At 30.6% G+C, this 12,048-nt stretch overlaps 1 protein-coding gene across 1 annotated transcript in view; it reads left to right on the top strand.

Annotated features, from left to right (window-relative positions):
* Window positions 1-2,888: 2,888 nt before the first annotated feature.
* LOC142221731 (uncharacterized) overlaps window positions 2,889-12,048 on the top strand; it is a 41,274-nt gene continuing 32,114 nt past the window's right edge. Inside the window, exon 1 of the mRNA XM_075291515.1 lies at window positions 2,889-3,298. The gene's annotated coding sequence lies outside the window, so the exon portion shown is untranslated. The remainder of the gene's footprint in view (window positions 3,299-12,048) is intronic.

Here is a 12,048-nt window from a genome sequence, read left to right as displayed (position 1 = left end):
CTGTAAATTTTTTTCTAAAAGTTCGAACATTTTTGAAAAAAAAAGTACGAAAGTTTTTCATAAAAAGTACGAACATTTTTCATAAAAACTACGAAAGTTTTTCATAAAAAGTACGAAACATTTTCATAAAAAGAACGAAATTGTTTCATAAAAAGTACGAAGATTTTTCATAAAAAGTACGAAGATTCTTCATAAAAAGTACGAATTTTTTTCTTACAAAGTACGAAAATTTTGGAAGAACATTTCTTCGTAAAAAGTACGAAATATTTCGTACTTTTAATGAAAAGTTTCTTTGGTTGTAAAACAATGACAAATTTCGTACTTTTAACGAAATTTTTCGTTCTTTTTACGAAGAAAATTCTTTCGGTGTAGTTATATATAGTCCTCAGATAAATCGATCCCCAATCACACAAAAATTTGTCCATATCAAGTTCATAATTGTATATAGCCCCCATATAAGCGACCCCCATATACAACCACCATACGTACCGTGCAAAAGTCCATATCGATTCGTAATTATTTGTAGACTTACATACCTTTTTGTCTAATATATACCACGTGTGGACTAACTCACAATTTAGAAAACGATTTAAGATACCACAACCCAAGTAATTCGATTGTGTATAACAGTCTTTCGTAGAAGTTTCTACGCAATCAATGGTGGAGTGTACATAAGATTCGGCCTGGCCGAACTTACGGCCGTTTATACTTGTTTCCATTAGATTTTTTAGAAACCTATTTAATAATTGTATTTAATGTAAAAGATAAATATTTAATTTCAGAGTAACCCAAATAAATTTGGACAACTTTTTATATTTCCCCTCAGCGTACAATTTCTTTTCTTTGGCTTTCTTTCAACTAGAATATTTATTTTATGATAGCCTTCACATCGATAACAACACAGTTTTATGAGTTTCTATATAGAATACTTCATTATTTCTTTAATTGTTTCAGGTACAAATTTTATGAGATACGTTTTCCGAAAAGTTGAATTCCTTGCACCATTTGATAAAATGCCCCCAAATATGGTAAGTTACAAGCTAAAATGATGAATTAAAAAATTATATTTCATTACATGGTGTTAATTTTGAACAATTTTCATTATTGCTTCCATTTTTTTCCAGCACGATATGTGAAAAAATTAACTACAATGAATAAAAAAAGGATATGTCCAAACAGCGAGTTCAAATGAACTACTCCCTGTTCCACGTGGTCATAATTTTTATTCACAAAAAACATTGTATTAAGAACTTTAATCATAAGTTTTTATAATAAAGTACTTTTGCTTAAAGAAAGTTTAATTTTATTGTATGAAAATTTTCATAATAGTAAAACGGTTTGTTGTTCCTTTAATTATTTAATTTCTCTGTACTGTGGAATGATTAATTTAAAAATAGTTTAGTCGTCGACATTTTAACCCTGGACAGTCATCCTTCGTCAAAATGACGACGCGTAATTTCATTTTCGATCTAAAATGCATTTTAGTCGATTGGGAAATGATAAATTTAAGTTATACAAATGCAAATATTTTATGAATTTTTGTTGTATACTAATTAAGAACAAAATGAATAAGAAAATAAATTAAATTTTGGTTCACATTTTTGCTCACAGTGCAAGTTATAGCATCTTGAAATAAGCCGTAGTCAAAATGACGAAGGATGACGTTAGTGTACAAAAAATAAGGATGACTGTCCAGGGTTAAAGAGACTGTTAACCAATTTTTATTATCGGGTTTCCCAAAAAATAAGCAAGTAAATCAAAATAATACTGACTTTTTAACTTGGTAGGGGTATATAAATCTTATGGCGTTATAAAAATGAACTAAAATACAATGTTAAAGATGAACTAAAATTTAAGAGAATTATAAACTAGACAAGTTGAAAAAAATCTTAAGTGCTAAATCATGGTCAATATTACTACAGTTTAGTTCATTTTGCAATGGAAAAGGGTTCACTGTTTTTTCAGTGTATAATATATGATAATATTACAATTAAATAAAAAATAATTGATACACTCAATAAAAGTCTACTTGAATTCAAAGATTTTGACCTTCCTGTAAGAATGTTGGTATTGATTCCGAGCCAAAAGGTATTGATTCCGAGCCAAAAGGTAACTCTCGTATTTAAAAGTAAAAAATATTTTCTTATTTCAAAACAAAAAAATTAAAAAAATATTCAAAACCCTCAAAGTAATTTCTTTAAATCAAAAACGTTTTACCTTACTTTAAAGACATGAGAATTTCACAGAGGGAGGCAAATTTAAAAGTTTCGTGTCCTATATTTAAATAATTAAAATGTCTTTATTTTCAACAATATTGTCCTTAACGTTGTGTAAATTTCTAGTCTTAAAATTTAGTATGCATAATCTTCCATATTAGGTGAATATTGTATCCAATGTAGATTTAAAGATTTGGAAAGGAATTTTCGAATTGTCCCTGCCTGGGATGTGTAGGATGTGTGCTCCCGCACACCCAGTATTTCCCATACTAGCCATCCACGACACTATTAGTTCTTCTTTTTAAAAATGTTTTCATTTGAAAGAATCTTTGTATCGGAATCAATACTAAAATTCTTAAGATCTGCATCTTTGGATGCACCTTCTTACCATATTTTTTTGCAATACTCCCACTGTGCTCTGTGTATACAATTGATTGAGATTATTAAGGTATTTGTGGCGGTCTCTTCTCGTTATTGGTCTTTTTGTGGAGAATAACAAGAAAGTGGCTGTCATTGCCTTTGTCTGTCTGAATTGGTGCGATGAGTACCACAAATATCAACTACATGGAAGACACCACCAGCAGCAGCAGCTTTAATATCCCACTTCAGTTGCCACTTATATCCAGTTTTCTTCAAAGTTTTCAGTTCATATTGTGACTTAAAAAGTATCGGACGTCTGTGTTGAGAAAATCGCGCTGGTCGTTTGTGTGTCGGCGTGACTTGTTTTGTTTTCTTGTTTTTGTTTTTTTTTTGCTTTTCAATTTATTTTGTTTTCGTTACTACCATCGAATGCATTCCATAATGAATCTTCCCAAAGAAAAAATGATAATAAACAAACGCGTGTACCCTTCGTTATATTGAAATAGAAAAGCGGTTGCAGCAATTGATTCGTTTTTTTATCGAAATCCGAAATACTTGTGAATTTGAAATCAATTCATTGTTGGTTATGAAGCTGGTGAAGCAATACCTACGGTCCACGAATAATGTTTATCAATCATTTTTTATTAAATGAATACGAATGTATCTAACCGTCAAACATGCTGTATGTTCCTGTTGAAGATTTAGTGCCATCTGTAACATGTGTATGTGTGTTTACTTCCTCTCACTTGTTGCTTAGACCGCAACAACGACCCCTTAACCCAATGTTAATTATGTTACCTCTCAATGAAAGATAACCCAAAAAATAAAACAAAAGTTTCCCCCATCGAAGAATATCCCATGTAATGAATGGAATAGACATGGACCATAGTAAGCCCGCCAATGTATACACAGAAAGCATCGAAACGAACCGGTTGTGGTCGATCGTCGATACGGTATTCGTTATATCTTTTTTTTGACTTTAATTGAGTGTGAATTAATAAAAAAATAATTTCCCAAAAACAAAAATCATATCAGATGTAATAATCTGCTTTGTGTATTTGTTGGTGTTTAAAAATAAAAACAGAGTATTTCTTTGGGGCTATATGAGACCCGTTTTTGAAGTTTATTGACCGCCTTGAGAGTACATACACAGTCTTACACAAGTTTACATACCCCTGAGTTTTTAACCTTTTAACTAAACTTGTTTCTTGTTGTTGGTTATAAACCACTCTTAAAATTTTTACTTAAAAATTAACAAATACTTAGTTTTTGAAATTATTATACTAAAATAAAAGCATATATTTGCATAGTTTATAATATTTTATAATTTAAAGAAAATACAAATTCTGTAATCGTATGTAAACTTGTGTGAGACTGTGTACATTGACGATTATTTTGCAAACACGGAAGTTATAAAAAATGCGCAATTTATAAAAAAATCGTATTTTTAACCAAAAACATTGTTGACATAAAGACATACAACAGTCCATAAATACTGAGTAGTTGACATGAAGTGACACCATACTTACATGTGGTAGTTTCCCTAAGGAAAATGGATCAACCCCATGGCCGGTACAGGACTAGTGCCAGTTGCAGGTCTGATCAAAACGTATGGAAGAGATCGGTCACTTTAATATGGGTTTGTCATTGACGTGATCAATTTACACTTTAGAACACATCTTGGACTCATTCTAAAGGAATCGTCCTGGGACAACTTAGTAGGATTCCCCTGTAGACAGATCCCCATGAACTAGTCTGGGACAAACTATTCACCAGAAGGAAATACATTTGGGGTACATCGAACAATAGAATATTCTGATAATTGTATTTCAGCAATAAGATTTTAATATCAAGAGAGAATAGAGATCAATAAATTATATAAAAATTAAAAAACTAGGACAAACTGGTACCAGTTCTGTGATAAATAGGTTTGTTAGTGACCATTTGCATTTCCTGTAGGGTTATTTGAGAATACGGATTTTTAGCAAATATGGAATTTATAAATTATTTACCTTTAATCAAGATGTACATTACCTTCAAGTCATACAGATCATTTTTTCTAATTCAATCACGAAAAGAATTGGAACACTTAATTCTATAACGGAAATTCCGAAAATGGTTTTATCAATCATAGAATTAAATATACAAACAATAAATTTACTTGATTAAAAATTTAATTTTATATATATATATATATATATATATATATATATATATATATATATATATATATATATATATATATATATATATATATATATATATATATATATATATATATATATATATATATATATATATATATATATATATATATATATATATATATATATATATATATATATATATATATATATATATATATATATATTTTTATATAAAACATTTAATTTAATGTTTTGTATCTTTACGAGTACATAGAAAAAAAGTCCTTAAACTGATACATTTAACGTATTTTTATTTATTATTTATATATAGCATTTTCACTTCAAATGAAACCTTTTTCAAACCAAATGAATCCTTTTCAAATCAAATGAAACCTTTTTCAGACCAAATGATTTTTGATTTTTCAAATCAAATGAAACATTTTACAAATCAAATGAAACCTTTTTCATTTCAAATGAAACTTTTTTCAAATCAAATGATTCTTTTGAATGTTTAATGAAATTGTGATCCAGATTTTTATTCGAATTCATATATAGATCATTGATGGTTGGGGTATAAGTACTGTGTACATGAAGGAAACAAATGACATGGCTAAACAATTTATACTTTAAGACTGAAAAAAGAAGACCAGCAAAAAAAAACGTGGTAAAAACTCAATGATAATGTTCCTTGATATTTCAGTTTTTAGATTTCATTAAAAAAAAAAAACAAATAAGGAAAATCATAAAAAAATATTGACGTCATCTAATTGTATCTTTACGTAAAGGAGTTTTAGATAACGCTGACAAATATTTGATCGCAAATTCCACGTCTGCCGAGAAATGGATCAGTACACTTTTTAAATATGTTTTGGAAATTTCCATTATTTTTTTTTGTCCTTACTGTGTTTTATATCTGGTAAAATTCAGAAAATTTTAATTTATTGCGAGAAAATAGCAAAACAAAGAATTTTATGTATCGTAATGTGAAATTTAGGTCCTTCTCTGGAAAAGTATTTTTGGATGTACATTACGGGTAATGACTTAGGAAGAACCTCCGATTTTTTTGCTGGGTTATGAAAAAATTCCAAAAAAAAGCTCGGATTTGGACCGTACACAAAAACAAAAATAAAATATCCTTAGTTTACAACTGGCTTCAAAGAAATTTGTTTTAGTTTTTAAATTTCGTATGAAAAATTACAATAGTTACTATAACTCATTATGGATTTTCGATTGGATGAAATTTCCCATGAGAATATTAGACATCGATTAGTAATAGTGACTTTAATTTAATTAAAAATCCTAACAAATTTTTGAATAACATTTACCATACCTATATTCAATTAAAAGCGAGTTTATATTTAAGAGGGCGTGCAATCCTAAATTAAGACTTGGATAATCAATAATTTTAACATTAGTTGAGTGTACAAATAAGAAAGTAACACATAATTCTTCAACGAAATAATTCTTCAAAAAAGTGTATGTTTGCTTTTAGCGATATAACAATTCCTTTGGAAATAATTTTGCGGGCTAATTATAAATTCATTCATTAAAAAGAATTCATTTGGTTTTAGAGATTCATTTGATTTGAAAAAAGTTTCATTTGAAATGGAAAAAGTTTTCATTTGATTTGAAAATGGTTTCATTTGATTTGAAAAAGGTTTCATTTGAAGTGAAAATGCTATATATAGATTTGGTTTTAGTTTATTTTTGCTTTTTTCAGCATTTTCGAGAGCTGCCGGGCTTAAAGCAGAAATTTTCCCAAAAATAGTAAAACTAATCTACTGCATATAAATATGGCCATGATTTAGCTCCAATGATTATTTCTTTATTTTAGTTCATTTTTTTATTCATGCCAGAGAATAACTGCGTAAATGGTATTTAAAAAAGAATACCAGATCATAACATTTTACCTTGGTTTAATAACGCATTGTGGAAATCTCAAAAATGGAGTACAATTTAGTTCAGTTTTCGCCCGAGAATGTACTACATTCTTCCCATAAAACAGTTTACGTTTTTTTTGTGTGTATGTTGGTCATTTATTGACTCATCTTAAACTCTTGGAACTCGATAGACAGAGAGAAATTAATATGGGGAAGCCGATAGGCATTCGCTCATAACGGCGGCTATGAGTCGTCTAAGAGCATGAATATTTTCTTTATTTACAATACAAATTCACGCATGTGTGCGAATGAATCAATTAAAGGCAAAAAAAACAACAAAGTAAAGTTCAATGAAAACATGCAAGAGCCTCGTATGCGCAAAGAAACAACAAACGGTTCTTATAGTAAACAAGCCAGTGAATATTCATGAGGGTCGAAACAAACCAAAGAGAGAAATTTACATTATCCTCATAAAGACGAAAACATTGGTGTGGACCATTTAGTTATGCTATGGTCACACTGGGCAAATATTTGACAGAAATCTAAAAAGAATTCGTCGCCACAGCCAAACCAGCAAATACTTTGAGCTCATATTGGATATATAACATCATGGTAGGGTTATTTTCCATAAACCGTATCCAGATATTTGGAAAATGGTTCTGGAAAAATGTTTGACAGTCAATTTGGTCAAATATTTGCCTAGTGTGACCATAGCCTTAAACTTTATAAGATGAATCATGAACTTCGAAATAATTGAGCAAAACAAAGTGCGATTCTAAATCGTAGTTTCTACAAACGTTTACCATAGAAATCTTAACCTACTGAATGTCACGGATAAGCTAAACATACACAGAAAAAAGTCTGTTGTAACACTGATGCTAAAATGAACTAATATTTATTGCAAAAAATTATTTTCTTTTCGTTTATTTTTAAAGTATGACTCAAAAATTTTACGAACTAAATGGCAGTACAATTTCAATGTCATACAAATTAGTTCAATTCTAACTAAAATAGAAGAAGTTTTTCGTACACTTCTCAAAAATAGTAAGAAAAGTGGGAATGATCTGGTGCCGAAGATTTTTTCTTTATTTTTAGTTTTTTTGTTCTTTTCGAGAAGGATGAATTCCGTAAATGGTAATTAAAAATCCAAAATTGTCGGACAATTGGAATACAATTTAGTTCAATTTTCGCACGAGATAGTCTATTTTTCCCATAATGTAGTTTACTTTTTTTCTGTGTACGTCTGTAGGACGTACCATATGTTAGTTTGTCATCATGTGGATAAAATTTTTGGATTTTTGTTTTAAATTTTTGTGGATTTTTGTTTAAATTTGTACCGATTCTATAAACAAATCCTTATCATTTATTTTTGGCTAAACTTTTATTAATTGTGTAACAAAAATATCACATTTCCGGTACTCATTTTCATGAGGAAGAGCGAAAAACTAAAAACGCATACGTCCCTCAGACGTACACCCAGAAAAAAAGTGATCCCTTCTTTAAGTTAAAATGAACTCATTGTGAAGAAAATTGAACTTCGTATAGCGCCAAAGACATTTTTATTTATTTGAACGATGTGATTTTCATAGAAATTAGGTAGAATGCATTCCATATATTAGTTAACATTTTCCTATATTTATGTACCACTATACTACAGAATGAAAAAATTTAACTGAATTGAATTCATATATGGAATGATTTTATTGAACTTTTTTCATTCATTTGGACAAATATTACATATTTTTTGTAAACCTTTTACTTCAAAATTAGAACTGTTTATCTTCGTTTTAAATATGCGTATAGGCAATTTTTTCTTCAATAAAAGACATGTTTTATTAATATATTAAATAATTTATTAATAATCAACAGCATCGAAATATTAGTTTATTATTTCACTATTTCCAAGGTTAGCGTCCTGAATGTTACCTGATGAATGAAGGGGTTGTTATTCTGTTGGTGTTTTCTTTCTTTGTACATCATCACGAACATTGATAGACTTATTGTTTGTTATTTATGTTTAATAATTTTCAAAAAACGAAATTTTTTCTCACTAACCTAAAATAACAAATATTTTTATATATTTTATTTGTTATTTATTACATTATTTTTTAACAATCTCTCGTATACCATAACAACGCGATTCCAACTAAAAAGCAACCCACGCGCAAACATATCGATGACAGGTATCGATTACAGGTAGACAAATAGGAAAATATAGGAAAATTTCCTATATTCTAACAAGTATGTTTCCTTAAGTTTTGAAAGGATTGAATTCTTCTTAGTACGAATGAACTAAAATATTTTTCTATGCCAAGTGTTATTCGTATGTATGATAAGCTTTCTATAATAAAGGAAGTCAGAATTATCATTTTATAATAAATTTTACTAAATTTGAGGAAACTTGGTGTTAGTTCGGGTTTTGTTTATTTTTACGAATGCTTTGTCAACAGCGAATAAGATGTTCGGTAGTAAATTATATTATACCCAGCGAAGAAAATAGTATTAGTACAATTCCATGCCTTATTCTAGTTAATGAACTATTCCTAACTGCTTTCAATTTAGGAGTTTTTTACTGATACAAGTAAATTGTATTATTTTACACACAAATTTAACTTAATGGAAATAAAATGGCTAAACTAAATTGATGAACATTTTTTCCTTCAGTTTCGAAGACACTTTTTTCTGGGTGTAGATAAACTGTCTAGGGCTAAGGATTTTAGTATTGATTCCCGTACAACCATTTTTAGGGTGCTATCTAAATTTTAATCTAGGCTCTATAAAATTTAAATTACAATACATTTCATTTCTGGAAATTGAATATTAACAAGGCTATTTATTCATTTACAAATATACTCGTACACCATGAACCCGCCCGCATGAAAGAAAATGTAAGTTTATTTAAGAAAGTGTTAATGAAAATAGTTTTCTAATTGCAACATGTTACAAATAATGTCTTTAACGCTGTACGAAGTTCAAAACAGGTACAATTTTAGTAAAATTTACTCATTTGAGAGACTTATGAACTTAATTTAAGTCAACTTCTCCCATTTGCATATTTAGTAAAATTGTTAATTTGTATAAAAGTTTTTCCCTTATTTTTAGTTCACGTCATCAAAGAAAACAAAAATAAGAAAATGTTTCTTACATTTGGCAAAGTTGAACCAAAGTCAACTAATTTTCCTGAACTAAAATAAAGTTAAATCGGCTTTAAAAAAAATTCGTTGTATTTTTTTGAAGGTTGAATCATAGAATTCAGTCTCGCAACAGAGATTTGAAGAATATCCGCCAGCGTCTTCATTATTTTTCTCCAAATAGGCTGAAACTAAGCGTGGCAGGGAAAAGGATCAAAAAAGTGTTTACTTCTTTTATAGACTATAAATGGATTTGAGCAGAAAGCAGAAATTTGGTATGGTCTTAGCGCACACGGCTTGTCAATATTGCGGCTTGTAGGTCTAATGTTAGGTTGGGGTTTACAATGATGGATTCAAAATTAAAGGGTATTGAAAATAAATGAATATATAACAAACAATTCAATTTTTAGTTTTAATCTCCAAGGTCTTCTGAGCGTGTTTTTCAGCGGTGAATTATTCCACCTCAGTAATGCTGATGACATTTCTGAGTGTTTCAAAGCTTCTCTAAGAGAATGTGGAACGCCGTTCGGACTCGGCTATAAAAAGTAGGACCCTTGTCATTGAGCTTAACATGGAATCGGGCAGCACTCAGTGATAAGAGAGAAGTTCACTAATGTGGTATCACAATGGACTGAATAGTCTAAGTGAGCCTGATACATTAGGCTGCCACCTAACCTAACCTACAATGTAAGTATAAAACTTACTTGTTTTCTTTTTTATACCCTCCACCATAGGATGGGGGTATATTAACTTTGTCATTCCGTTTGTAACACATCGAAATATTGCTCTAAGACCCCAAAAAGTATATATATTCTGGGTCGTGGTGAAATTCTGAGTCGATCTGAGCATGTCCGTCCGTCCGTCTGTTTAAATCACGCTAACTTCCGAACGAAACAAGCTATCGACTTGAAACTTGGCACAAGTAGTTGTTATTGATGTAGGTCGGATGGTATTGCAAATGGGCTATATCGGTCCACTTTTACGTATAGCCCCCATATAAACGAACCCCCAAATTTGGCTTGCGAGGCCTCTAAGAGAAGTAAATTTTATCCGATCCGGCTGAAATTTGGTACATGGTGTTAGTATATGGTCTCTTACAACCATGCAAAAATTGGTCCATATCGGTTCATAATTATATATAGCCCCCATATAAACCGATCCCCCGATTTGGCTTTAAGAGCCTCTAAGAGAAACAATTTTCATCCGATCCGGCTGAAATTTGGTACATGGTGTTAGTATATAGTCTCTAATAACCATGCAAAAATTGGTTCACATCGGCCCATAATTATATATAGCCCCCATATAAACCGATCCCCCGATTTGGCTTGCGGAGCCTCTAAGAGAAGCAAATTTCATTCGATCCGGCTGAAACTTGGTACGTGGTGTTAGTATATGGTCTCTAATAACCATGCAAAAATTGGTTCACATCGGTCCATAATTATATATAGCCCCCATATAAACCGATCACCAGATTTGACCTCCGGAGCCTCTTGGAAGACCAAAGTTCATCTGATTCAGTTGAAATTTGGTACGTGATGTTAATATATGGCCTCAAACACCCATGCAAAAATTGGTCGATATCGGTCCATAATTATATATAGGCCTCATATAAACCGATCCCCAGATTTGACCTCCGGAGCACTTTGGAAGAGCAAAATTCTTCACATTCGGTTGAAATTTGGTACGTGATGTTAGTATAGGGTATCCAACAACCATGCAGGAATTATAATTATATATAGCTCCCATATAAACCGATCCCCAGATTTGACCTCCGGTGCCTTTTCGAGAAGCAAAATTCATCCGACCTGGTTGAAATTTGGTATGGTGGTAGTATATGATATTTAACAACCATGTGAGATGAAATTTGTGGACGACAGTCTTTCGTAGAAGTTTCTACGCAATCCATGGTGGAGGGTACATAAGATTCGGCCTGGCCGAACTTACGGCCGTATATACTTGTTTAGTATAAACCTCGCCCAACCTTGGCCGGATTCCTGGCTACGCCCTTGGATGTCATTATACCTCACCTACGCTGAAAAACCAGTGAACCCTTTTTCATTGCAAAATGAAGTAAACTGTAGTAATATTGACCATGATTTAGCCCTTAAGATGTTTTTCTGCTTGTCTAGTTTAAAATTCTCTTAAATTTTAGTTCATCTATAGCATTGTATATTAGTTCAATTTTACACCATCATAAGCTATATATTTATCCCTACCAAGTTAAAATACCTGTATTATTTGGATTAACTTGACTACTTTTTCGGGAACCTGATAATAAAATTTGATTAAAATTCTCTTATAAATGTCGACGAAT

The sequence above is a fragment of the Haematobia irritans genome, chromosome 1 (assembly GCF_050003625.1).
Source record: "Haematobia irritans isolate KBUSLIRL chromosome 1, ASM5000362v1, whole genome shotgun sequence".
Lineage (NCBI taxonomy): Eukaryota > Metazoa > Arthropoda > Insecta > Diptera > Muscidae > Haematobia > Haematobia irritans.
This window is presented reverse-complemented; position numbering and strand designations above follow the sequence as displayed.